The following is a 24,666-nucleotide window of genomic DNA, read 5'->3' on the forward strand; positions in this document are numbered from 1 at the left end:
CTCAAACACAAGAAATAAATAACATCCTCCAAAGAAATTGTTGGTGTTTATGGGTGGCATTCAGAAGACTAATATTCTGAGCCTACTAATAATATTGTTCCATATAAAATGACTGCTTCCTATGGCCACAAAACTAAAAACTGGAATCTCCTTATGATGCTGTCAGTGAAACTGAAGCTACAGGACCAACCAATTGATGGCCAAATTTACTGAAAAGACCTTTGGTATTGAAAAGGAATCCTTATTAGTTGGTAAATGAAATGCCTTTGCCAGACATTCTTCTTTAAAGAAATAATTTTGAATGAGGTTTCAGTTTGCTTGTCTCGTTACTTTTCATGTTTCAAAGAATGGAAAAAAGACACCTACAGAAGAAAATAATTCAGATGCAACTGGATACTGAGATGACTAAGGCTTCTTCTCCCTGCCCACATCCCTCTCCACCCACACACCAAAGCCAGAATGATATAATTTCATTCAAAATACTCATGAGCAACATGTGGTAATATTAAAATTGAAGACACTATAATTTACCTTATGCTTTCTCTCTTGCCAACATTGCTTTCATAATTTTCTGTCCTCTCATGGACTGAGAAGAATGGTGCAGTTAGGGAAGGAAAGCAACTCACAAAGTTTGAGAAACATTTTGCATTAATGAAAATGATGTCAATGGATAATAGGTAGAATTGTTGTTGTTGTTTAGTTGCAAAGTTGTGTCCAATTCTTTTGCAACCCCATGGACTGTAGTCTGCCAAGCTCTTCTGTCCATGGGATTTCCCAGGAAAAATAGTTAAGTGGGTTGCCATTTCCTTCTCCAGGGGATCTTCCTGATCAAACCAGTGTTTCCTTCATTGGCAGGGAGATTCTTTACCACTGTGCCATCAGGGAAGCTCAATAGGTAGTGTATGGACTGAATACTTCCACTAAGATGGGAAGACTGATGCTGGATGTATCTCATTGGCAGTAGTCTCACAGTAAATACCTCAAAATATCTCATCATAATGATCATGGTATCAATTATGATTGTGCTGGGCTACAAGTAGCAGAACACCTAATGAATGACCGAAACAAGTTTTATTATTCTCATATAGTGGGAAGTCAGGAGACAGGCAATTATAGGTGCTGGTGCTATTAATCAGTTGCTCAAAGATGCCACTGAAGATTCAAGCTCTTTTTCTATAATTTTCATCCATTCTCTTTGTTGCATTGGTTTTTGTTCACTTTCTTGCTACTATGTGATTAGAAAGGAAATTTTCATGAGTCAGTCAACTGTTTTAGCCACAAATTAATCAAATTTATTTAGTGATCACAAGGAAAAGACTCTGATGGTGGGAAAGATTGAAGGCAAAAGGAGAAGAGAGCAGCAAAGGGTGAGATGGTTAGATAACATCATGGGCTCAATGGCCATAAATCTGAGCAAACTCTAGGAGATAGTGAATGACATGGAAGCCTAGAGTGCTGCAGTCCATGGGGTCACAAAGATTCAGACACGGCTGAGTGACTGAAAACCAGCATAAGATTAAATGTCTCTGTTGGCAGCTCTACTAATTTTTATTCAGTCACAATTTTAGTTCTGCTCCTGTATGTTTAACAGAAAGATTTAAAATTAGAAGTAAGATTGTTAAATAAGATATAACAAAAGATTAAAATAAGTTAATTAAAGAAAAGTTTAAATAGTCTTTTCTCCAACTATAGGAAAGGTGCAGATGACACCACCCTTATGGCAGAAAGTGAAGAAGAACTAAAGAGCCTCTTGATGAAAGTGAAAGAGGAGAGTGAAAAAGTTGGCTTAAAGCTCAACATTCAGAAAACTAAGATCATAGCATCCGATCCCATCACTTCATGGCAAATAGATGGGGAAATAGTGGAAAGAGTGGCTGACTTTATTTTTCTGGGCTCCAAAATCACTACAGATGGTGACTGCAGCCATAATTAAAAGACGCTTACTCCTTGGAAGGAAAGTTATGACCAACCTAGACAGCATATTGAAAAGCAGAGATGTTACTTTGTCAACAAAGGTCTGTCTACTCAGGGCTATGGTTTTTCCAGTGGTCGTGTATGGATGTGAGAGTTGGACTATAAAGAAAGCTGAGCACCGAAGAATTGATGCTTTTGAACTGTGGTGTTGGAGAAGACTCTTGAGAGTCCCTTGGACTGCAAGGAGATCCAACCAGTCCATCCTAAAGGAAATCAGTCCTGAATATTCATTTGAAGGACTGATGTTGAAGCTGAAACTCCAATCCTTTGGCCACCTGATGCGAAGAGCTGACTCATTGGAAAAGACCCTGATGGTGGGAAAGATTGAGGGCAGGAGGAGAAGGGGGCGACAGAGGATGAGATGGTTGGATTGCATCACCGACTCAATGGACCTGGGTTTGGGTGGACTCCGAGAGTTGGTATTGGACAGGGAGGCCTGGTGTGCTGTGGTTCATGGGGTGGCAAAGAGTTGGATACAACTGAGTGACTGAACTGAACTGAACTGAATAGGAAAGGTGATTAGAAATATGTTGACCAAATGCATTACTTATCCAATGCAAAGGAAATGAAAAAAATCTATTATCACCTGCATAAGAATTTGTTATCAATAAGGATTTGGGGGTCCTGCATTTTGAAACTTTTTTGAAAGCTGTAAGAATAACTTAGAACATAATGTATTTGAAATAATTAAGCAAACTTGCTTTGAGTCAGGTTGCATGAAATGATCTCTTGAGTTCCTGTTCAGTTTGATGTCTCTCTAGTTCTGTGATGCTAAATTTTGAAATTGTTGACTAGAATGCCTTGGACTAAATTTCACTGAGTGAGCCCAGTATCACAGAAGGAAAAAAACCTGGAAATTACCTCTTTATGCACCGTTGCAGCAGCTGGCTTTCCCCCCCAAACTCTGTAGTGAGTGATGCATATTAGAGAGTAAAGTGGAACTTACAGTGTAAATTTTCTTTAGTGCATGGCTTATTGATTTAATAGATCATGAGAATCTATTTTATCAGACCTGCTACCACATGGGTTCTGAGTCAGCAGGCAGATGAGCCTTATAAACTATTTGCTGTTTAAAACAAAGCCACTGCATAAGATAAAATTAAAGCTCAATATTGTTATAGTCAGTTTCCTGATAAGTAAGGTGATCACAACGTGGTCTTCCATGGTGGCTCAGATGGTAAAGAATCCGTATGCAATGCAGGAGACCTGGGTTCGATCCCTGGGTTGGGAAGATCCCCTGGAGGAGAGCATGGCAACCCACTCCAATACTCTTTCCTGGAGAATTCCATGGACAAAGGAGCCTTGCAGGCTACAGTCTATGGGTCACAAAGAGTTGGGACAAGACTGAGCAACAAAGCACAGCACATTAAGGTGATCACAACCCAGGAACCAAAACCATTTGAGGAAAATGAACTAATAATTTTGGTTTTGTTTCTATCACCTGAAGGACAATTTTGACCCAGAGGAAGAAAAAAACAAATTTTGGATCATTTAAGGATGTATAGTATAAAGGATGAAATTATATCCAGTTGATTTTTGATTGTTAAAGGTGAAGTTCCCTGGGAAACAGACTGATTTGGCTATTTGGTTGCAGGCAGTTTACTGAGTAGCAAAGGAAAGTGGGACTGGACAGAGGGATGAATCAAACTATGATACAGTTGCAACAATAGCTTCAGCCAACTCAGAGGGAGCTCTGAAGCTAGAATATTCTTTTAAAAATGTCTTAACTGGAGGCAAGGGGCTTGAACTTTTGTACCCTTGCAATGATCATCCATTGTATGTGGTCTCTCCCTGTGTTAAGCAGCTCTCTTTGGCCAAGGGCAATTCTTGGAGAGGGTTACAGTTGAGAAAATAAATGGCTTGGTCCTCGGCGAAATATGGAGGGCACACTACAGATCCAACATAGCCCAATCCCTCTGCCACTAAAATCTGCTTGCCTCATACAATAAGTCAGCTCATCTGGGAAGAGCTACTTCATTCTGGTTGGTTTCTTTTCCTGTGTAAACCTTCATGATAAAGTCAAGAGAAACTCTAGCCCCAGTCAGGACAACTGGTCTCAAAGCTGTCCCTGATATTTATCATCTCCTTCCTTTACTATGCATTCCAAATTTCCCCTCACCTTTGATTAAGAACTCTGCTTATCCAGGTGGCTTACTGCAAGGGTGACTAAACTCTCATTCATGAGCCTATCGTCACCATATTCTTCTTAGAACATGACTGAGGTACTTGTTCATTTGCCATTAAAACCAGCCATTGGAATTGCCCAGAGAGGTCTCAGTAGATGACCAGGGCACAAAATTTATTCTTCCTTTTCCTTTTTATGTGAAAATAGAGTAACATCTTCCTGATTATGAGGGTCAATTGTCTCTGTTAGGATGAAGACCCTTTTCTCTATCTCCTAATCTCTTGTTCCTAGGAACCCAAAGTTACCAAGAGGCACTTGAAAGTTTAATGAGACTCTGGATGTATCAGAAATGAAAATCCCACTATAGAATATGTCCCACAGGACTCCTGTGCTAACCATCACAGTTCAGAATCCTGGGAAACACATGAGATTTGGAGACTTGAATGTAGGAGGTTTATTGAGGCACCTTCTCCGGAACAACACTTATGAGAGAGAAAGGGTAGCAGGATTGGGCAACTGAAGAAACTGAACTATAATGTGGTTGCAGTAACAGCCTCAAAATGTTCCCACAAGGAATGCTGAAGCTGGAATGATCCTTTGAAGATTTCCCAAATTGAGGAAAGGGCCCAGGCTTTTAAATCAGACATTGAAAACAATGTCTGACCAGTCATTGAAAACAATTGGACACCAGGGAGAACCATAAACTGGGGGACAATAGTTTCCACTGGCCAAGAGAAATTTCTATAGGAGGCTGTACCTGTGATCTGTGAGTTGGAAGAAAGAAAGCCTCAGGCCTGCAGGGGAACCTGGGTGCTACACCATAGTATTCTCCACTTTATTCTGAATTTACCACCTATACATTTAAGATAAAACTCCGGTTTTAGGGTCAGATGACTTTTACTCTTCCCTTCATTATGAATACTCAGTATCTCTTTTGAATAAGTGATTGATAGCAATGTCTATGATATGCTAGAACTCTTCTATATATGGTTTGGTAAAACAAATATGGGCTTCTCTGATGGCTTGATAGGTAAAGAATCCTCCTGAAATGCAGGAGATGTAGGAGACTCGTGTTCTATCCCTGGGTCAGTAAGATTCCCTGGAGGAGGAAATAGCAGCCCACTCCAGTATTCTTGCCTGAAAAATCCCAGGGACAGAGGACCCTGGTGGATTATAGTCCAAGGGGTCTCAAAGAATTGGACACAACTGATCACACATGCATGCAAAATGAATATAGAAGGCAGGCACACTCTGCCTTGGAATTTGATGGGTGCCATTGCTCTCTCTACCCTTCATTGAAAGCAGATGTATGCAGGCAAGTTATTTAAAATCTTGTACCTGTTTTGTTATCTGTAAACTGGGAAGAAAGATGTTTGTCCTGTTCACCTCAAGATTATAATAATCAAAGCAGTGTGTGGAGGGTCTTGGAAGATGTAAAAGGTATTTTTTAATTATCTATGTAGTATAAAAGTTGTAATATTTAACAAATAATTGACAAATAAGTGCTTCACTTTATGTTGGCTGGAGTTGCCCTTAAGTAGACCTTGAATGTTATTTGAATACTTTGGACAGAATGTTGTTAGAGGTAGTGATTTGAGAATGAAAGTTGCAGTTTAATTCCCTTTACTTATAGCTTACTGGATTTCATTTCATTGTTATTATTATTGTATCGAAACAATGTATCACAATAGGCATTTGGACAATTTAAACACTTGGATAAAATACATAATTAAAAAAGTTCCACTGTTTTACTATTTTGATCATTTTAACAGTTAAATATATTCTGTTTCTTACTATTATAATTTTAATGATTTTCCTCAATTTTTCTTTCTTAATAATAATTGTTTTCTTATTTTCTTTCAAATTTCATGATGGACAGATATATTTATATCAGTATGATAAATTTTAGCTGATAATTTCATCTGAAAACTGGTCTCAGTACTTACCAATATATACAGAAAACTGATAGTTAAAGGGGCTTGGTAGAGTCATGGCAGACCACACCTGCCTCAATCCCACAAAACTGAACAAATAAGAACTCAATGACGATTACTGTAAACTTAAAACATACAAAGCTCTGGGCCAGGTGATGTGAAGACAAAGATGAATAAGGTGTGATCCAAGGTCTGTAGGGTCTCACATTGTAGTGAAATATGTTCACATTTGATCAGGCATAACTAAGAAAAATGCATTTACCCCATGTCAGTCCAGTGGAAGGAGGATTAAAGTAAATAACTTATTATTCTAGCTAGAATAGCTACTTTAATAAAATATTAAAAATGTGGATGTTAACATATTGTGGTGATCATTTTACTCTATATACAAGTAGCAAATCATTCTGTACACCTAAAACTAATGTTATGTATTGCTTATACCTAAATTTTAAAAATGGCAATCGTTCTTTTCCAAATTTTAATTTTCTCAGGAGAAATTGGCTTCTTAGGGCTTCATCTCTATTTTTATTATTACCATATAGTATCTACCTGTATCCCAGAGTACAAACTGACACCAGGTATAGACTAAGACAGAAGAGGAAAACTGGAGCCTATCCTTTATCCTTGTGTCTCCCTGTGCCTCTTTGGGTATCCTTGTGCATTCTGGGTATACAGAGCCATCCTGGTCTGGATGGTTTGCAAATATCTGCAGTGGAAAAAGTATACTTTGTCTAGATTTACTTTTTACCAGCTGTATAAGAGAGATAATTTCTCTATAGCTTGGAAGGTAGTTTTGTTTCTGCATCACTTGCCTGCTGAAGATTTCTTCATGTTCTGTTGTTGAGGCTGTTATACACATCCTAAAGCCAAACATAGCAGCAGCAACAACCAGAACTACTGAGACTACCCTCACTGCATACGATAAATAACATGGTGATCCACAGATGCTTTTCAGTTTCATTGACCTTACTGGGTTTGGGGGGAAAAAAGACTCTCAGAGGTGGTAGAAATGAGTTAGTGCATGGGCAAAGGAAATGTCTGTCATGAGTGCATGGCCCTCAGAGAACTAAGCAATATTCAATTCTTGTCCTAAAGTAGGTCTTATAAAAGTCAAAAGGCATATGGCAGTTCTATTCCCGGTTTTTAAAGGAATCTCCACACTGTTCTCCATAGCAGCACTGTTTACAATAGCCAGGACATGGAAGCAACCTAGATGTCCATCAGCAGACGAATGGATAAGGAAGCTGTGGTACGTATACACAATGGAATATTACTCAGCCATTAAAAAAAATACGTTTGAATCGGTTCTATTGCGATGGATGAAACTGGAGTCCATTATACAGAGTGAAGTAAGCCAGAAAGAAAAACACCAATACAGTATACTAATGCATATATATGGAATTTGAAAGATGGTAACGATAACCCTATATGCGAGACAGAATAAGAGACACAGATGCATAGAAGAGTCTTAGGGACTCTGAGGGAGAAGGTGAGGGTGGGATGTTCTGGGACAATAGCATTGAAACATGTATATTATCATATGTGAAACAGAACACCATTCCATGTTCGATGCATGAGACAAATGCTCAGGGCCGGGGCAATGGGATGACCCAGAGGGATGGGATGGGGAGGGAGGTGGGTGGGGGGTCCAAGAAGGGGAACACATGTAAACCCATGGCTGAGTCATGTCAATGTATGGCAAAAACTACTACAATATTGTAAAGTAATTAGCCCCCAACTAAAATAAATAAATTTATTAAAAAAAAAAGTCAAAAGGCAGTAAAATAAAAATCTAGAAGCAAAGTCTTAGCCATCCATACCATTCATATTTCCCAGTGTTTCTATGAAGTAGTTTAGTGATCTATTAAGCTGACAAGGAACAGGTTTTATTTTACCAGGCAGAAACATTTTCTAAGGATACCATCAATGAAATATGCATTGCAGAATTAAATAGCTTCAAATGAGCAGTTGGAGGGCAATGTAGAACACCTGGTAGACAGGTAAATCAGTATGTAAAGATGTATAAGGAATCTCAAGCATCTATTCTACCAAGCAAATCCAAAACCTGGCCTGGAATGAGAACTTAAGGACAAAACTAAGATATTCCATGGACTGTGATGATAAGCACGTCAAATTTCTAAGAAAGCACAATATTTATAGAACTAAGTATTGGTTATAGTTTACTGGCAGTACATATCATTTAGCATTTATAATTGAGAACCTGTCAATTCTAAATTGTCCACATGAATGTAACAGAAGCCTAGGCATTAATGATTTCAGACAACTGATTTAGAAAATCATGCTTAATTTTAACAAATAGTTATTGAATGTTACTTTGTTGAAGGAACTGTGCTTGAGCTGTTAGGGTCTTTCTTCAAGGGGGAGCGTAAGACAAAGTCAATCAACTAGTAGTACATTTACCAGGTACAATGTAATGAATGCCGCAGAATGGATGCAGAGGAGGGAGAAAGTTTATCTGGAAGGGCAAATTATAAAAGACTTCATGGAGGAGACAGTAGTAGTACTTCAACAATCAAATGGGAATTGGGAGGGGTGGTATATGGTTAGGTCACTCAAGATAGCTGTTCTCTTGCTGTCTTGTACATTCCCTGCTAGAGACTAATGCCTATTTCACCTAAACCCTATGCATAGGACTGACCTTCCTACATACTTGTCCCAGGGCCCCAGGTAGTGGTAGCTTATCAAAGGGGTAGTGAGGGGCATGCCCCGCTGCTGATTTCCCTGGTAAATAATAAGCTAACCTGAAGTTAATTCCTCCTATAGGGTAATCTCCTCTCCTTCTCAGGAGCAAAGAATACCACCGTATCCTGCTCATTGTGCACGCACACAGTGGGATGTTGCTCCAGGACCTTGCTTCAGATGCATTAGCTCCCCCACCCCACCCCCATCCATTAAACCACTGATGCCTCTGTTGCTGACTCTGGGTTCTTTCTTTGGCCTTGAAGCTGAGCAAGCACAGAACTTGTAGGCTTGTGGGGTGAAGCCCAACAGGTAGTGAGAAAATGTTCCTGGATGAGAGAATAATAGTAAAAGCAAAATTGGTAAGGTGAAAAGTGAGAGATATATTTGGGAAATGAGGAATAGATAGTTTTTGCTTGATCTATACAGCACTTGGAGGGCAATAGGAATTTAGTCTGGAAAGGAAGTTGGGAAATATTTTGAAGAGCCTTACATTTCGGTGTAAGAGATCCATTTGATACTGTATGACAGAGTGGCTGAACCTTGCCACTGTGGATATTTTGGCACTAAGAATAGAAACCAGATAATTCTCTGTTGTCAGGGGCTGTCTTGTGCATTGGTCCTGTGCCCTGGTCTAGTGGCATTCTTCTCCTTATCTCCCCTTTTCTTTTTTTTTTTTAACGTTTTATTTTAAATAAATTTATTTATTTTAGTTGGGGGCTAATTACTTTACAATATTGTAGTAGTTTTTGCCATACATTGACATGAATCAGCCATAGGTTTACATGTGTTCCCCTTCCTGGACCCCCCACCCACCTCCCTCCCCATCCCATCCCTCTGGGTCATCCCATTGCCCCGGCCCTGAGCATTTGTCTCATGCATCGAACATGGAATGGTGTTCTGTTTCACATATGATAATATACATGTTTCAGTGCTATTGTCCCAGAACGTCCCACCCTCACCTTCTCCCTCAGAGTCCCTAAGACTGTTCTATGCATCTGTGTCTCTTATTCTGTCTCGCATATAGGGTTATCATTACCATCTTTCAAATTCCATATATATGCATTAGTATACTGTATTGGTGTTTTTCTTTCTGGCTTACTTCACTCTGTATAATGGGCTCCAGTTTCATCCATCTCAATAGAACCGATTCAAACGTATTTTTTTTAATGGCTGAGTAATATTCCATTGTGTATACGTACCACAGCTTCCTTATCCATTCGTCTGCTGATGGACATCTAGGTTGCTTCCATGTCCTGGCTATTGTAAACAGTGCTGCGATGAACATTGTATCTCCCCTTTTCTGACAAGCAAAAATGTCCCCAGACTTTATCATATTCCCCCAAGGAAAAAACTGCCCCTCCCCCACAACAGAGCAATGCTTAAAGAATAGCATATATCAAGTGATAAATGCAAAATATTTTATGTTGAAATGGTTCATAGTAAAGTATTACCTTAGTTTTTGGGTACTTAATATCACTACTGTAGACAAAGACAAGCCTTCATATAATCAAAGAAATGCTTACTCTTATCTTCTTCCTAAATGTCTCTTGAATATTTTCTTTGTATCATTATTGCTATTGACTTAGGAAAGGCCTTCATCCTTCCCACAGAGATATCTGCAATAGCATCTCACTATGTTTCTGCTCCAGGCCCTGCCACCTAAAAAGTATTTTTCATATCCTTTCTCACCCTTTTTCAAAATACAAATCTGATCATGTCGTCACTCTACACAAAGAGCTTCAAAGACTCTCCATTGCTTTCATGGTAGAATCTAAATTACTACACTGGCTGACGTGGGTCACCTCACTTGTGCAACCTCATCACTTCTGTCTTAGAATCACATATCCCGGCCATGTGTGTGCATGCTCAGTCACTCAGTCATGTCTGACTCTTTGTGACCCTATGGACTGTAACCCGCCAGACTCCTCTGTCCATGGAATTTTCCATGCAAAAATTACTGGAGTGGGTTTCCATTTCCTTCTCCAGGGGATTTTCCCAACTCAGGGATCAAACCTGTGTCTCCTGCATATCCTGCATTGGCAAGCGGACCCTTTACCACTGAGCCACCTGGGAAGCCCATCCCAGCCGTAATGGACTACTAAAGTTTCTTGAAATTGTCATATTTTTTATATTGTCATATGTTTGTATATGGTATTCTTTCTGCCTGGAACTCCAGTCCCCCTGATTAATGGCTATTGCTGATCTAATTTAAAACACTTCAGATATTATCACATCCAAGTATCAGAATTTCTACCACCATCACCCATACCACTAACATACTTCTGTAACTGCTCTACTTTGTGCTATTCTCCGACCAGGGGCCAATTACATTCCTTTGTAACTCTCTGTGCATGTTTTTACCTGCTCTACTGGAATGTATTTTTATTGAGGGAAAATATTAGTCTTACTGTTTATATATATCCATGGTAGACACTCAACAGTGATGGCAGTGGCAAAAGACTAGATGTGGGGAAATGAATTTCAAGGCTAATGCAATAATATAGGAAAGAAATGATTAAGATCTGAACTCAAGTATAGGAAAAGGGAAATGAAAGGAGGTACTGGAGGTAGTGGATAGCAAAATATTTAACTATAGATACACAGGATTTAGTCAACTAATTCTAGGAATGTGAAATAAGGAAACAAGAAATAAGAGGACAAATGATGCTTTGCTATTTGGTAGCAGGGTTTAATGAGTCCATTTCTGACATAAGACTCAGGAGGCAAATGGAAAAATAAGGCTGGAGTTAGAATAAATAGCAGTGTGGATTGTGGAATCATTAGTAAAAATGCTGATGTGGTAGGGTAAATGAAAATGCAAAGAAAGTTTGAAAGGATAAAGAATAGACAGAACTGCAAACCAAAGATTGTCAAGTACCCAAATTTAGGGGTGAGTGAAAGAAGAACAAATGGATTAATGAACCAGAGTCAGATAGTTAGGGGCAAAAATCAGAATGGTGAATATCAATCTTATCACTTTGGCTTTCCTTAACTGCTAATAGCCCAAGGGTTTGCTGATGTGACATTGTGAAATCTAGCAGTAATTCTGATTACTTATTATTTATAAAATATTAGAAACTCAGATCTCACTCTCGGGAGTAGCCAGTGATCTTAGTGTAAAATTTTGAGCTCTTAAAGTGTTGTCAGCTAACACACAGGATACTCAGTTAAATTTAATTTCAGATAAATAATGAATGACTTTTGGTATAAACATGCCCCATGCAATGTTTGGGACATACTTATACCAAAAATTATTTCTCATTTATCTAGAATTCAAATTTAACTGAGTGTCCTGCATTTTGTTTGCTAGATCTGGCAAGCCTAGTCATCACTCTGAGACTTTGTGTATTTCCTTAAGGAGAAGCAACATAGTTTTTTAAATGGAAGTGTAGTTGATTTACAATATTGTGTTAATTACTGTTGTATAGCAAAGTAACTCAGTTTTACATATATATACATTCTTTTATATATTTTTTCCATTATGGTTTATCATAGGATATTGAATATAGTTACCTGAGCTATACAGTAGGAACTTGTTTAGCCATTCTATATATGCCAGTTTGCATTAGCTAATCCCAAACTCCAAAGCTATCCCTCTCCCACCCACCCCACCTTTGGCAACCACTAATCTATTCTCTTTGTCCGTGATTCTGTTTCTGAAACGGTGTGTTGCGTGGGCAAAAAAAATTCATTTGGGTTTTTCTATAAGATGTTACCGGAGAAGGCAATGGCACCCCACTCCAGTACTCTTGCCTGGAAAATCCCATGGACGGAGGAGCCTGGTAGGCTACAGTCCATGGGGTCGCTAAGAGTGGGATACGACTGAGCAACTTCACTTTCACTTTTCCCTTTCATGCACTGGAGAAGGAAATGGCAGCCCACTCCAGTATTCTTGCCTGGAGAATCCCAGGGACGGTGGAGCCTGATGGGCTGCCGTCTATGGGGTCGCACAGAGTCGGACACGACTGAAGCGACTTAGCAACAACAATAAGATGTTACACAAAACCCAAACAAACTTTTTGGCCCACCCAATATCAATAGTTTAGACTATTTGCCGTTGGAAACCATTATGTTCTGTAAGGAGCTGGCCTTCTAAGGATACTTACACATAAGGGTTTGCTGGCCTTTGGGGTAACCTCTGCTTTTTACTACTTTCCAAGATGAGAAGAATCTACCAACTGCTAACAGCTGCTTAAATTATATGGGCTCATTAGTATTTAGGTTTTGTGAAGGAATTCTTTTCCCATCTACTAGCAAAGCTCAGTCTGCTAGCTATATGATGACCTCTGGCTTCACTTAGACCATAGTCCTTAACCTGAGGCCCTTGGAACTCTAGGTGTTCCACATAGGTTTGTGATCTTGCACAATTGTTTTCTGAGAAAGAGTGCATAGTTTTGATAGATTTTGAAAGGGCTCAGGATTCTAAAAATGTTAAGAATCATTTTCTTGTAGAGAGCACCCTTTATGGAGAGCACCAGATATCAAGTAAAAATTGAAGTCCTTGTTTCTTGTATAATCTACTTAGCAATTATCAAAAGTTTCTTTGACTACAAACACAAAGGAAATGTCTGAATATGGTAAAAAAAAAAAAAAAATCAGACATGATTAAAGCGCTGGTTTAAAAATAAGGGCAAAATGCCCTGTGTTCTTTTCTGTCTAAAACAGAGAGAAAAAAGATAAGCTGAGGTGCTGAATTTTCTGGAAACAATTTCAGCATCTGCAAAAGGTCTATACTGTTTCTGAGTGCTGGCTACTCCCAGGTCTGACATGTGCCACCTTAATCAACACTTTGGTGCAGGCGTAATGGAAAACATGTTTTCTTTGCCATAACTCTAGCATAAGTTTCTGACATCAGCCAAATGGGACAGACAGCCTGAGTCCTGTGATAGACGGGCCTTCTGACAACTAAATAGAGGACACTTTGCTTGTGAAAGATAGCCTTTAGAGACACCACAGACTCCAAGTGGAAAACCCTCTCTTGGAATAGAGAAATTTGGCACCACTTTCCCCAGGAGCTATGTCAAAGATCTTTAATACTAGAGAAAGTGCTTATAATCACACACTCTATTGGTTGGTCTACTGACACAAGTGCTTGGTGCTTTTCCATCTAATCAGACTTGAGCATGGAAACAGCCCAAGGTTTCCTCAGGTGTTTATATTATTTCAATGGCACTTCCTCTGATTTACCTAAGGGATGTTTTGTTTTAATTAAAGTTTATGACCAAAGATGGGCTGAAAAGTATTGAAGTGGATGTACATTGTTTATGGGTTTTGAATACAATTATATCAACCATAAAAATAGACCAAACAATTTTGCTTGTCTGCCAGAAATCAATTCTTGATCACGAGATTTCAGGTCTTCATTTTGTTTTCATTTAAGGTAATAAAAGGTGCTTGCTGATCATTAACTAGACAAAACTGTAAAGTCAGTGAATCTGGAAAGTAACATTTATTAAGTTTCAGTGGGGAATGTTATATGGAGATCTGATGTTGGTTAAATTATGGACTCTTTCCAATTAGTTGGCTCTCCCTCCAAAGCAAATGTACTAAAAATAAAATGACTTCCTTTTTGATGTCAATTGTAAAGTGTGTATTTTTTTCTTCTCTTTTTGTCTTTTAGGTTTTGATAAGATTTGGCAAGATAGTTGCTTATGAACCTATCTGACACCTGCCTCAGAAATCATGCCAAATGTCATAAGGTCATGATCCATTTCCTTCACACTCTCTATGCTTTTATGTACCAGATTCTTAAATTAGAAGCAAGAGAAATGATGCACTAGGTCATCCATTTTTATTGAGGACTTTTATTAAAACCAAATGAGCTCTCCTGAGGGAAAATATTAGGTAAAAATGGCTCCCAAAATATACCCATCAACTTGTTGGCAGGTCATAGTACTCCCTTAATACAGAACCTTGATTCTTAGAATAAGATTTCCAACTTCCAGGGCTTTCCCCTGTGTTTGCAAAGATGTTCAGGGACACAATAGCCCTGCTTCAAGATAACCAGATACGTATGGCCCGAGGTCTGCAACTCTTTGTGTTCTTCTCACATTTAGCAAATAGAGCAGTATGAATCAGGGTCATAGTCCTCAGTCTCAAGTCCCTTCTTGAGCACTAATGTGAATGCTTCAAAGAAAACATTAGCAAAACAACAAAATCACTGTTTCATTTAGTATGTAAAAATGGCTTGCTTCAGGCATTTTTACTCCCCAAGATGAGTTTTGAAGTTGGGGTTTAGGAAACAAATGTATATTTGTGAATATACAAGTTATGTCAAGAAGATTTGATTAATACAACAAAGTTTTTATTTTAACTAAGAGCATGGAACTTGAAATAGAAAATCTGGCTTCCATTTCTGATTTAATTTTTTATTATTGCATGTTCTTAGTCAAGCCATTGACGACTTAAAATGAGGACACTCACACTGCTTTGTAGGAGAAAGAACCTGAGAGTTTCTTCACTGGAGGATTGCTGCTGTGAATTGCTTGGGTTCATTTTGTGACAGTGCTAAGAGCTGTGCCATGTTAAAGACTGGCTTGCACTTGAATGTGACCCTTTTAGATACCCTCAACCATGCCCCACAAGTTTGGATAAGTTACCTTGAGGCGAAACAGGCCATCTCTTGGGTTGTCACTTGGAAGATGAAGTGAGAGTGACTTAGAAGACTGAGATCTAGGGTAACCACTCTCTTGATTTGAATTTCTACTCTGGCCTACTGGCACATGCATTCCAGATTGATCTTTTCTTCCATTGGAATGGTCAGATCTGACAGTCAGGCTTTGGAGCAAGGTGGTAAGAAGCTGTATTGGTCTTTAGAATTTCTTCGACTTTACCTAAGTCTGCATTGCTAGGGCAAAAGAAGTCTTCCATATGGCCCATACGAGAAGGCTGGAATCCATGTCAGAGATGGGTCAAAGCCTTAGTTAGTAAGACAGTAATAAATTACTCTTTATCTCCTTGAGCAATTTTTTTTTTTTTTTTAATTCGGGGAGCTTGTGGAGAGATTAGTATAGGACAGGATATAGTTATTTGGAATCTTCCTTCTTGGCCATTTATCTCTCAATAGATAAGTATCTACTGGCATTCCATTTTTGACATGATTTACACTTATCTCACAAGGTGGTTTACAAGATTAGTTGAAATAATATATGTCAAAATACATGCTTCAGGCACTATAAATAATTCTACAGATACTTGTTATTTGTTATTATTTATTGCAGGCATATTGTACAGGTGTATTTCTGCTTCTTATTATTTATTACAGTATATTGTACTAGGGAGTTTACAATTGTTTATTAGTCACAGGTCAGTTCTCTAGCTTTTTCCTTCTCTTTACTGCATTCAGATTTTCCATCTGAATTTTTTTCTGCTTGTATGCAGTTCATGTGTATATTTCATGGACTTTAAGATTCTGTTTAAACTTACTCAATAACTAGTTTTTACATTTCAGGGGCTTTGTGGTTCCAACTACAAAAAAGTCTCTGGACTACATTTTTGGCTGTTTTTTCTCTGACATATGATAATGTCTTTTCTCACTTTCTTTTTGACCTCTTTGTCCTTTTCACATTGCTGCATAGGGTGTAGATGTCTGATCAGGCTTGTCTCTGCCTTTTAAAGTCAGTCTGCCCTCCCAACCCTATACTTTCCAGGGGAGGTAAAAACCAATGGGGAACTGTGCCAGAAATTTACTCAGCACAGCCCTCCTACTTCATCTCCTATTGCTGTCTCTGCTGTCATCTCCACGCCTTGTTTTTCATTAGCTACTTCTGATTCTCTTAGTTTGGGATCTCATTCACATTTTTGCAGGATGGTTGTTGCAGAACTTTTACCTGCTGGGCTAAGTCCTTCTCTCTCCCATTTGTTCCCCATTTAAGAGAAGAGAATTCACTATATTTTGAGAATTATACTTGTCCTTATAAGACCAGTTATGAGCTCCCCTCCATGTCAGTGTTAATAGCTTCCTTTGCCTGCCCTTGGCCATCTTGTGTGTATCTTCTTATGTCACCTACCACTGTTTTCTGTGTATTTATGTATGGCTTTGTCTCTTTCACTGAATTGTTAGTTACTGAAAAAGTTACATCACCTTGCTCATCTTTGTATAATTCAGAGCAATCGCATCATCTTTTGTATATGAATAGTATGCGAGTAACTATGTATGGAGTTAATTTGTGTTGAAATGATTTATCTTCACACACACACCACTGCCTCTCCCTGGAACACTCTTCCTCTGCCTTTTATCTACTTAATACTTGCTCATCCTTCCTCTTCTCACCTAGATACTGCTACCTCAGGTATCCCCTGGGTTATGTTAAAGGTCTTTAAGAAATACTCTATTAGCAGGTATTGTTGTTGTTTAGTTGCTAAATCAGGTCTGACTTTTAGAACCCCATGGACTGTACCCTACCAGTCTCCTCGATCCGTGGGATTTCCCCGGCAAGAATACTAGAGTGGGTTGCCATTTCCTTCTCCAAGGGAATCTTCCTGGCCCATGGATCGAACCTGGGTCTCCTGCATTGGCAGGCGGATTCTTTACCACTGAGCCACCAGGAAAGCCCTGTTAGCACATGTACTTAATAAGATTCAGTACACTTAAAAGATTTGTTTAGTATCTATTTTCTCTGGTAAATAGTAAAGTACATGTTGACAGAGGCAAGACATGCCTGCCTTGTTTACTACCACTTTTTACCTGGCATAGCACACCTATCTGTTGATTTGTGGACTAAAACTCGCTGTTTTTTTCTTCTTATTATTTTTTTTCAGAAGCAATCCCTTAATGGATGGAGCACAAGGGCTAAAATAAAATTATAAGGATTGTATCATAGCTCTATCACTTACTGTTGTATACCCTTAATCTCTCTGTTCCTCAAATTCTTTGTGCTTAAGGTGGGTATTTTAACAATATCTGTATACTCTGACAGAAAGGATATGCTCAAGATTAAGAGAGAGAATGTGGATTGCTTGGCACAGTGCCTTACATATATAAACATTAACTATTATCATCATTCAGGCATCCTTATGGAAAAGAGAACAGAAATAGATAATATAGGAAATTATTAAAAATTCATTCCTTTCCAGCTATGGAATCTTTTTAAACCAAGCCAAGGGCCCACTTGGAAATGTATGTGTTAATTTATTCATGCCAACCTTCACTACTGGGCAGCTCATTATTCCCATGAGCTGCTTTTGTGGGAATATGACCTGGTGTGGATGTGCAGGTGTGAGCAGGGGCCTCTCTAAGATTGAGATCTCATGATAAGAATAATGAGTGTCCCTCCTGCTTTGTGCCTTTCCTCTGAGATAAGGTCTCCCTCAGAAGCACTGAACTAAATGGGTCCATCAGTACCTCTTTGATTCCAGGGATACATATTAGAGCTGATGCAAAAGCACCTTTGAGCAAATAATTATCGATGCATAAAATTCTGACCTACAGTACTTTTCAAGAACTTTCATCCAAGTTGTGCTGGGTTGTTTTCATAGCTGCAGCCAACACCAATACCCTCTGTTTCTTCATTTTCTTGACATTTTACCCGATCAGTTATGAAGTAAATTGCTCTTTGCCCTCAAAATGGTATGGGTTTCTTTCTTTTGAACAAGCTTATGAAAACGTCAGAAATTATTAAAGGAAGTGAAGAAACAAAAAGCCACAGAGAAGAAATGTGGCTTTTATGTCTCATTGACATATACCCTTTCGTTTAGCCCTACTGATTTGAAATTGTGTGCTTTAAGGGTAAGGGAAATTCCATATTAATTATTCACACACCTTTTCTCATTTGGTCCTTGTAACAGCCCTGTGATGAGGAGGGGCAATTATTTTTAGACCCAAGTTAGAGATGAGAAACCTGTGACTCAGTGACTCACTCAAGGTCTTGGGCACTAAACTTTCAATTGATTTCTAACTGCAGCCCCACCACTTACTAGTTCTATGACTTTCGAAAGATACTGTTTCTTTTTGTGTCTTAGTTCTTTCATCTGTAAAAATTGGGATAACACTTCCATTTTAGGATTCTTGTTAGGATTAATTTAATTAGTTTCTAAAAATTGTGATATTCATGTAGTAAGTGATTAGTGCCAGCTATTAATACAATATTGCAATATAATAATATTTATCTTTTAGAATTATAATGAGGTTTAAATAAGATAATCCATGAAAAATGCTTAGGCATTTCCTGACAAAAACAAAAGCACCTAGTGTTTGGAGTCCTTTCAATATTATTTTTATGTTTATTCTGTTCCATCATGGTGATGAAATATATACTCAAATGAGTTATTGGTTGGAGACTGAAAGGTAGTTTTAGTCATTCCTTCACATGAATGCTAATGACAACTCTCAAAGTACTTTTTAATGTCCTTTACTATCATGTTTTAAAATAAACTGTGTGGATTAAAGATGTAGAAACTCATTGGTTGGATAAACTGATGAAAGGTAATCATTTGGCCATGAATACTCTTTACTGATTCAACAACTGTCATAAAGAAATATCTGTGTTTATTATTTTCTATCATCGTTAGGCATTATTTCATATGTAGAAGTTTTAGAGAGCACTTGAGGACATATGAGGAGAAAGGCAGCTGGTGATAACAGACTTTGTGCTTGGCAGCATTGCTTTCAATGTATAGCCTTTTCCTCCTCTCTATTACACATTCCTGAGGTTTAGCTGCACAGGCATATACTGGGAATAGGCTTATCCAGGAAGTAAACTATTTTAAACCAAACAAAACTATTGACAACATTATTAAATGAGTATTTTAACTTTGCCCATTATAAACCACCGAACTCTAAGAAACTGATTTCATAGAAGGATACAAAGGCCAGTAACATTTTTTTCAGGTTTGGGTTAGGTTAGAGCTTGAACTCTTTGTCTTTTTAATGTCAAGAAGTTATTCTGCTAAGTAAATGTATACAAATAAGGTTTTTGTCAGGCTTAAATTTTCAGTATTTCCGAAAGAAATTTGAAAAACTGCACTGTGCTTGCTTGAGGTGTGAGGTGTGATGAAACAGCAGAATAACTTACCTCACCAGTCTTTATGCCTAGCTCAAAGAATCGTGCTCATCGTTAGTTGCCCAGTCATGTCTGACTCTTTGTGACCCTGTAGACTGTAGTCCACCAGATTCCTCTGTCCATGAGATTCTCCAGGCAAGAATATTGGAGTGTGTAGCCCTTCGCTTCTCCAGGAAATCTTCCTGACTCAGGGATCAAAGCCAGGTCTCCTGCATTGCAGGGTATTTCTTTACCCTCTAAGCCACAAGGAAAGCCCAGCTGGAAGAATAGTGAGTTTGAATTATCTCTAGTGATTTTGAATTATCTCTAATAATCCTAAGGTGCTTGAGTGAGCAACACGGATTTAGCCACTAAGCTGGATGTGCAACTATAATATTCTCTGCCTCTCTAGGTTTAAATGGGCTATGTCTTAAATTCCTGGATTTGAAGAAGATAAAATGATATCAAGTTCAGTTCTTCAGTATAACTAGAGAAGAGAAATTTCTGAACTTTAATATAATTTTAAATATTTTAGATTTGAGTCTGAAATATCTAGTGGAGTTGTCCATACAGGCCAAATTCTTCAAGTAATTATCAAAACACAAACAGTACATAGAAACCATTCCCAATACAGTATCACCATATTTGGAGGGCATCTTTATTGCCTTCAACTATGGCAGCCTATTTGTCTGAGAATCCAGCTGTAGAGTGGAAGTTTACATGGGTCTTCTTCCCAAGGGCTTTCAGAGTAGTCAGTATAAAGTCCGGGAAAAAAAAAAAAAAATGAAGGGTAGATTGTTCTTAGTATGCAGGAAGGAAGTTGTCAGGCGGAAAGAGGATATGGGTCTGTTTGCATGCAAGGGTCAGTATTTGCTGGCTAGATATTTCCGCTGTGTCCACACGACAAGAAAATCCTCAGTTTCCTGTGCTGGACAAATAGCAGGAAAGGGTGTGAGGGTTATTGAATGACATTATCATGTTATAGTCTCATGGGTGAGGAAAGCCTGCTTATCAAACCTGATAGCAGTGCAGGGCTTGTTTGGGGAGGAGACCCAAGGTGCTGGAGTCACTTTGGGCGTTTTTCCTTTTGGGTGCTTTAGATCACTTGGCTTTTGCAGACCTCACATTCTTCCTCTCAGATAGAAGGGACTGTTGTTACTCACTGGAAAGTTACTATCAGTTCCATTATTTGCCATCTCCTATTCAGCAAACAGTTCAGGTGCATAGGAAATAAGAAACAGCTTGATTGGCAAAGTAGAAAATACCAAGACATGAAATTTGCACTGAACTTGACAACAACCTTCTCGTGTTTAGCCATAGTTGCTCCTGCTTACTCAAGTTTAGATTTTGTTTAATGCAAAGCTCATTTCCAGTAACTGCTGGTGCAATAGCTTAAATGAGCATGAGAATTAAATGTACAATTTACTCTGCTACTTTAAAGATTCCAGATGAGAAAATTGTTTCTTAATTTCTAACTTATCCAGTTGGAGAAATATGCTGGTAATGTCCACATTCCTGACCTCTAAATCTATTAAGATCATGATTTAAATGTGTAATTGGGCATTTATTAATTTGTCCTACAATTAATTAGGGTTTATCACTTTTAGTAATTATTGCAACCTCAAGTCAAGCAATTTGATATAAAATGAAGAATTGTAGAAGCTTTCTTACCAACAACCTATTTTTTATAACAAGCAGTTTTAAAATTAGCATTCTGGAAATTTTTAAAATTGGAAAATACCATGAGTAAAATTAGGTAGAGTGATAATATTTGCATTTACTGAAAGCTACTGTTTCTTAATTTAAATTCAACTGCAAACTCACCCATTTCCTAGCAAAAACATTTAAGTTCAATAAGAAAGGAAAGGATCAAGGCCTATTTTCAAGGAGAAATCTTGTTCTAAAAATAAATAATAGGAAAAACTAATCTTCTGAGAAACACATCAAAGAGAATTGAATTAAATTTTTAAAGTAAATAATAAAATGACTAACAGAAAATATTGTAGAATATTAAAATGCCAATAGAAGAGACTTTCAAAAATATTCTTCAGAAAAATGTATCAAGTCTTTAACTACACCCTGGGGATGAGGGTTGTAGTTTATCTTGAAGTTATGAAATCATTTATTCTCTTATATTAATTTGGAGATACCCTTTCTCATATAGATTTATCAAGTAAAACAATTTATCTGGGCCATAAGTACTTCTAAAAAACTTATAGCCAAGTTATACAGTTTTTAAAAATTTATAGTATGAAGAATAATCATGACTGTAAATTTTTAAGGTAAAATTACCCATGTTAAGTACCAAATTTCTCCATTTCACCACTGAAAACAGTGATGTTTTAGATACTACTGGTATGACAAATATTATATATAGTTATTTGTGTATACTCTAAACTTAGTTTAAGCAATCAAAAGTCAAATAAATGTCTGTAGATTGCCTGTCTTAATTTTATTCTTCCTATTTGGGGAAAAAGGCTGGTTCAGGTTTTCAGATGTTATTGAGACGATTTCTCATCACTATATTGCTATATGTTACTTTTCTGGGGTTCATGTCTTCTCATTAACATGCAGGATTACAAATAACTCTATTTACATACTGAAATATACGTTGATATACTCTGCTCTTTCCTTGGGGATGGATCCTTCCTATTTCTGGGTCTGTGGGAATGCTGGGAAAGTGGTAAAGAGGCATAAGATGCTATAGAGGAAAAGGGCCTCCTACTGTTTCATATATGTGTATGCATTCAGTAACTGGTTTCAGAGGTTGTTTAGGGTTTCTTACTGTTGGAGTCACTGTCATCATTTTTTTCTGTTCAGCTTGATTCCCAACCTCCCAAGCACTTTTCACTTTAAACATTTTCTACACATGTCTCAGAAATATTTCACTTTCTGAGTGCTCTGACCATGTCACTCTGCTTCTCACAGGCCCCCAGAGGCTTCTCTTCACTCTCTAGCTTGGATGTTGACTCCTGTCTTTAGAACTCTCTCACACTGTTCCCACATTACCTATCTGTCCTTCCCTCCCCAAAGTCACAGCAATATGTTGTGTGAAATAGCTAAAAGGACTCGGGGAAGAAGGCTTTGGCTGTGCACTTCTTTGTTAATCTGGCCACGTCCTGCTTGTTTTCACCTATTCCCCAGGTAGTTGCAAGCTAAGTGAGGAGCTCTGAGTCAGAACTTGCTTGGGTTACAGGCCTTCATGTGATCCAAACCTTTGTACACAAGTAGTAGGAATATATACGTTCGATAGACATTTTCATAAGCAATTTTTCTCTTTTTTTAACTTTAATGCCTTCCCATATTGCATTCATCTGCATAACAGTAAACACATGCCCCGACAGAAAGTTGCAGGCAGGGATATTTATTTATAACAGATGGCGCAAAGCAGGAGCATGATGAATTGGTGTGTGGCTCCTGAACTAGCAGGCCCATAAATAAAGTATCCTCAAAGCTACTTTGGGGATCTTGCTTGCTCAGAAGGAAGAAAAGAAAGATGATGCTTACGGTTTTGTTGCCTTATATGATATAATCCCAAATATGTGCAATTTAACCACAGGTAACAATAATTTTAAAACTCTGAATTTTTTATCCAAAAATCTGTTCACAGGTAGTGTTTCAGACCTATGACATAATTATAGCAATAACCATTTTTCTTCCTTAGTTCCTTTTATGCTTATTGATCTAATGACTCAATGCATTTTATAAAGTATATAATTGCAAACTGATAATGGTCTAAACAAGGCATAGACCAATAACATTTATATAACCCTTTGCTTAAAACTCTATGTATTGATAGCTAGAATAATGAGATTATTTCCAAGACCACAGTTATCAAAGATACACACTTATTCCTTAAATTTTAAATAATTTTGTTGATTTTTCAACTTAAAATATTTACTAGGATAGTAAATACAAAGGCCAAGTTCAGCAGATCCTGTGAATGCAAATTATTCATTTAAAGAATCCAGAGACTAAGCATTTGAATTTCTTCTTCAACTTTGGGGTTTCATTGATCTTGTCACTATTTTTAAAGTGTCTTGAAAGAGATTGAAATTTACCAGTTTTATCAATTCTGGAACACATGTAGTAAGCCAAACATTTTCATAGAATTGTACGTATATGTGTGTGTGTGTGTGTGTGTGTGTGTGCTATAAAGTAGTACCCCTTTATCTGTGTGGCATACCTACACCTTCCAAGACCCTGAATGGATGCCTAAAACTGTGGATACCTATGATAAAGTTTAACTCATAAATTAGGCAGTTAAGAGATTAGCAACAATAATAATAAAATAGAAAAATTAAAACAGTATACTGTAATAGAAGTTATGTGAACGTGGTCTTTCTCACTCTCAAAATATCTTGTTGTACTGTACTCACCTTTCTTCTTGTAATGATATGAGGTGATAAAATGCTTACCTGGTGGGAGAAGATGCATGACATAGGCATTGTGAGGTAGTGCCAGCTACTATTGACCTTCTGCTCTGTGTTGTATGAGGATTATCTGTAGATAAGGATCATATGCTTCAGATGATCCTGAATCTTCAAGCCATGATAATGTTGATGGTTGGATGTCATGAGTGGCCAATGTCAATTGTTGGGGATTTTGGGCTGGGATGGACAGAGTAGAGCAGTATGACTTTTTTTAACACTATTCAGAACAGCATGCAACTTAAAACATTAATTATTTCTGTAATTTTCCATTTAATATTTTTAGACCTTGATTGGCTGTGGGTAATTGAAACTGTAGAAATTGAAATTATGGATAAGGGAGGTCTGCTGTACACACACACACACACACACACATACAAATATGCACACATAAATATACAAATATGTTTGCATGTGTATATAGGAAATGACATCCTACTCCATTATTCTTGACTGGAAAATATCATGGACACAGGAGCCTGGTGGGCTACCATCCATGGGGTCTTAAAGAGTTGGACACA

At 37.9% G+C, this 24,666-nt stretch overlaps 1 long non-coding RNA gene across 8 annotated transcripts in view; it reads left to right on the forward strand.

Annotated features, from left to right (window-relative positions):
- LOC145512748 (uncharacterized) overlaps positions 1-24,666 on the forward strand; it is a 630,718-nt gene that overhangs the window by 133,603 nt on the left and 472,449 nt on the right. For 3 of the 8 annotated variants that reach the window (XR_014058751.1, XR_014058746.1, XR_014058755.1), the window contains one exon: positions 1,693-2,928. The exons of the other annotated variants lie outside the window; for them this stretch is intronic. This is a non-coding gene — a long non-coding RNA (uncharacterized LOC145512748). Of the gene's footprint in view, positions 1-1,692; positions 2,929-24,666 lie in introns of those variants that run through there. 8 annotated transcript variants of the gene reach the window in all.

The sequence above is a fragment of the Giraffa tippelskirchi genome, chromosome 7, assembly GCF_054371585.1.
Source record: "Giraffa tippelskirchi isolate mGirTip1 chromosome 7, T2T-mGirTip1v1.2.pri, whole genome shotgun sequence".
NCBI lineage: Eukaryota > Metazoa > Chordata > Mammalia > Artiodactyla > Giraffidae > Giraffa > Giraffa tippelskirchi.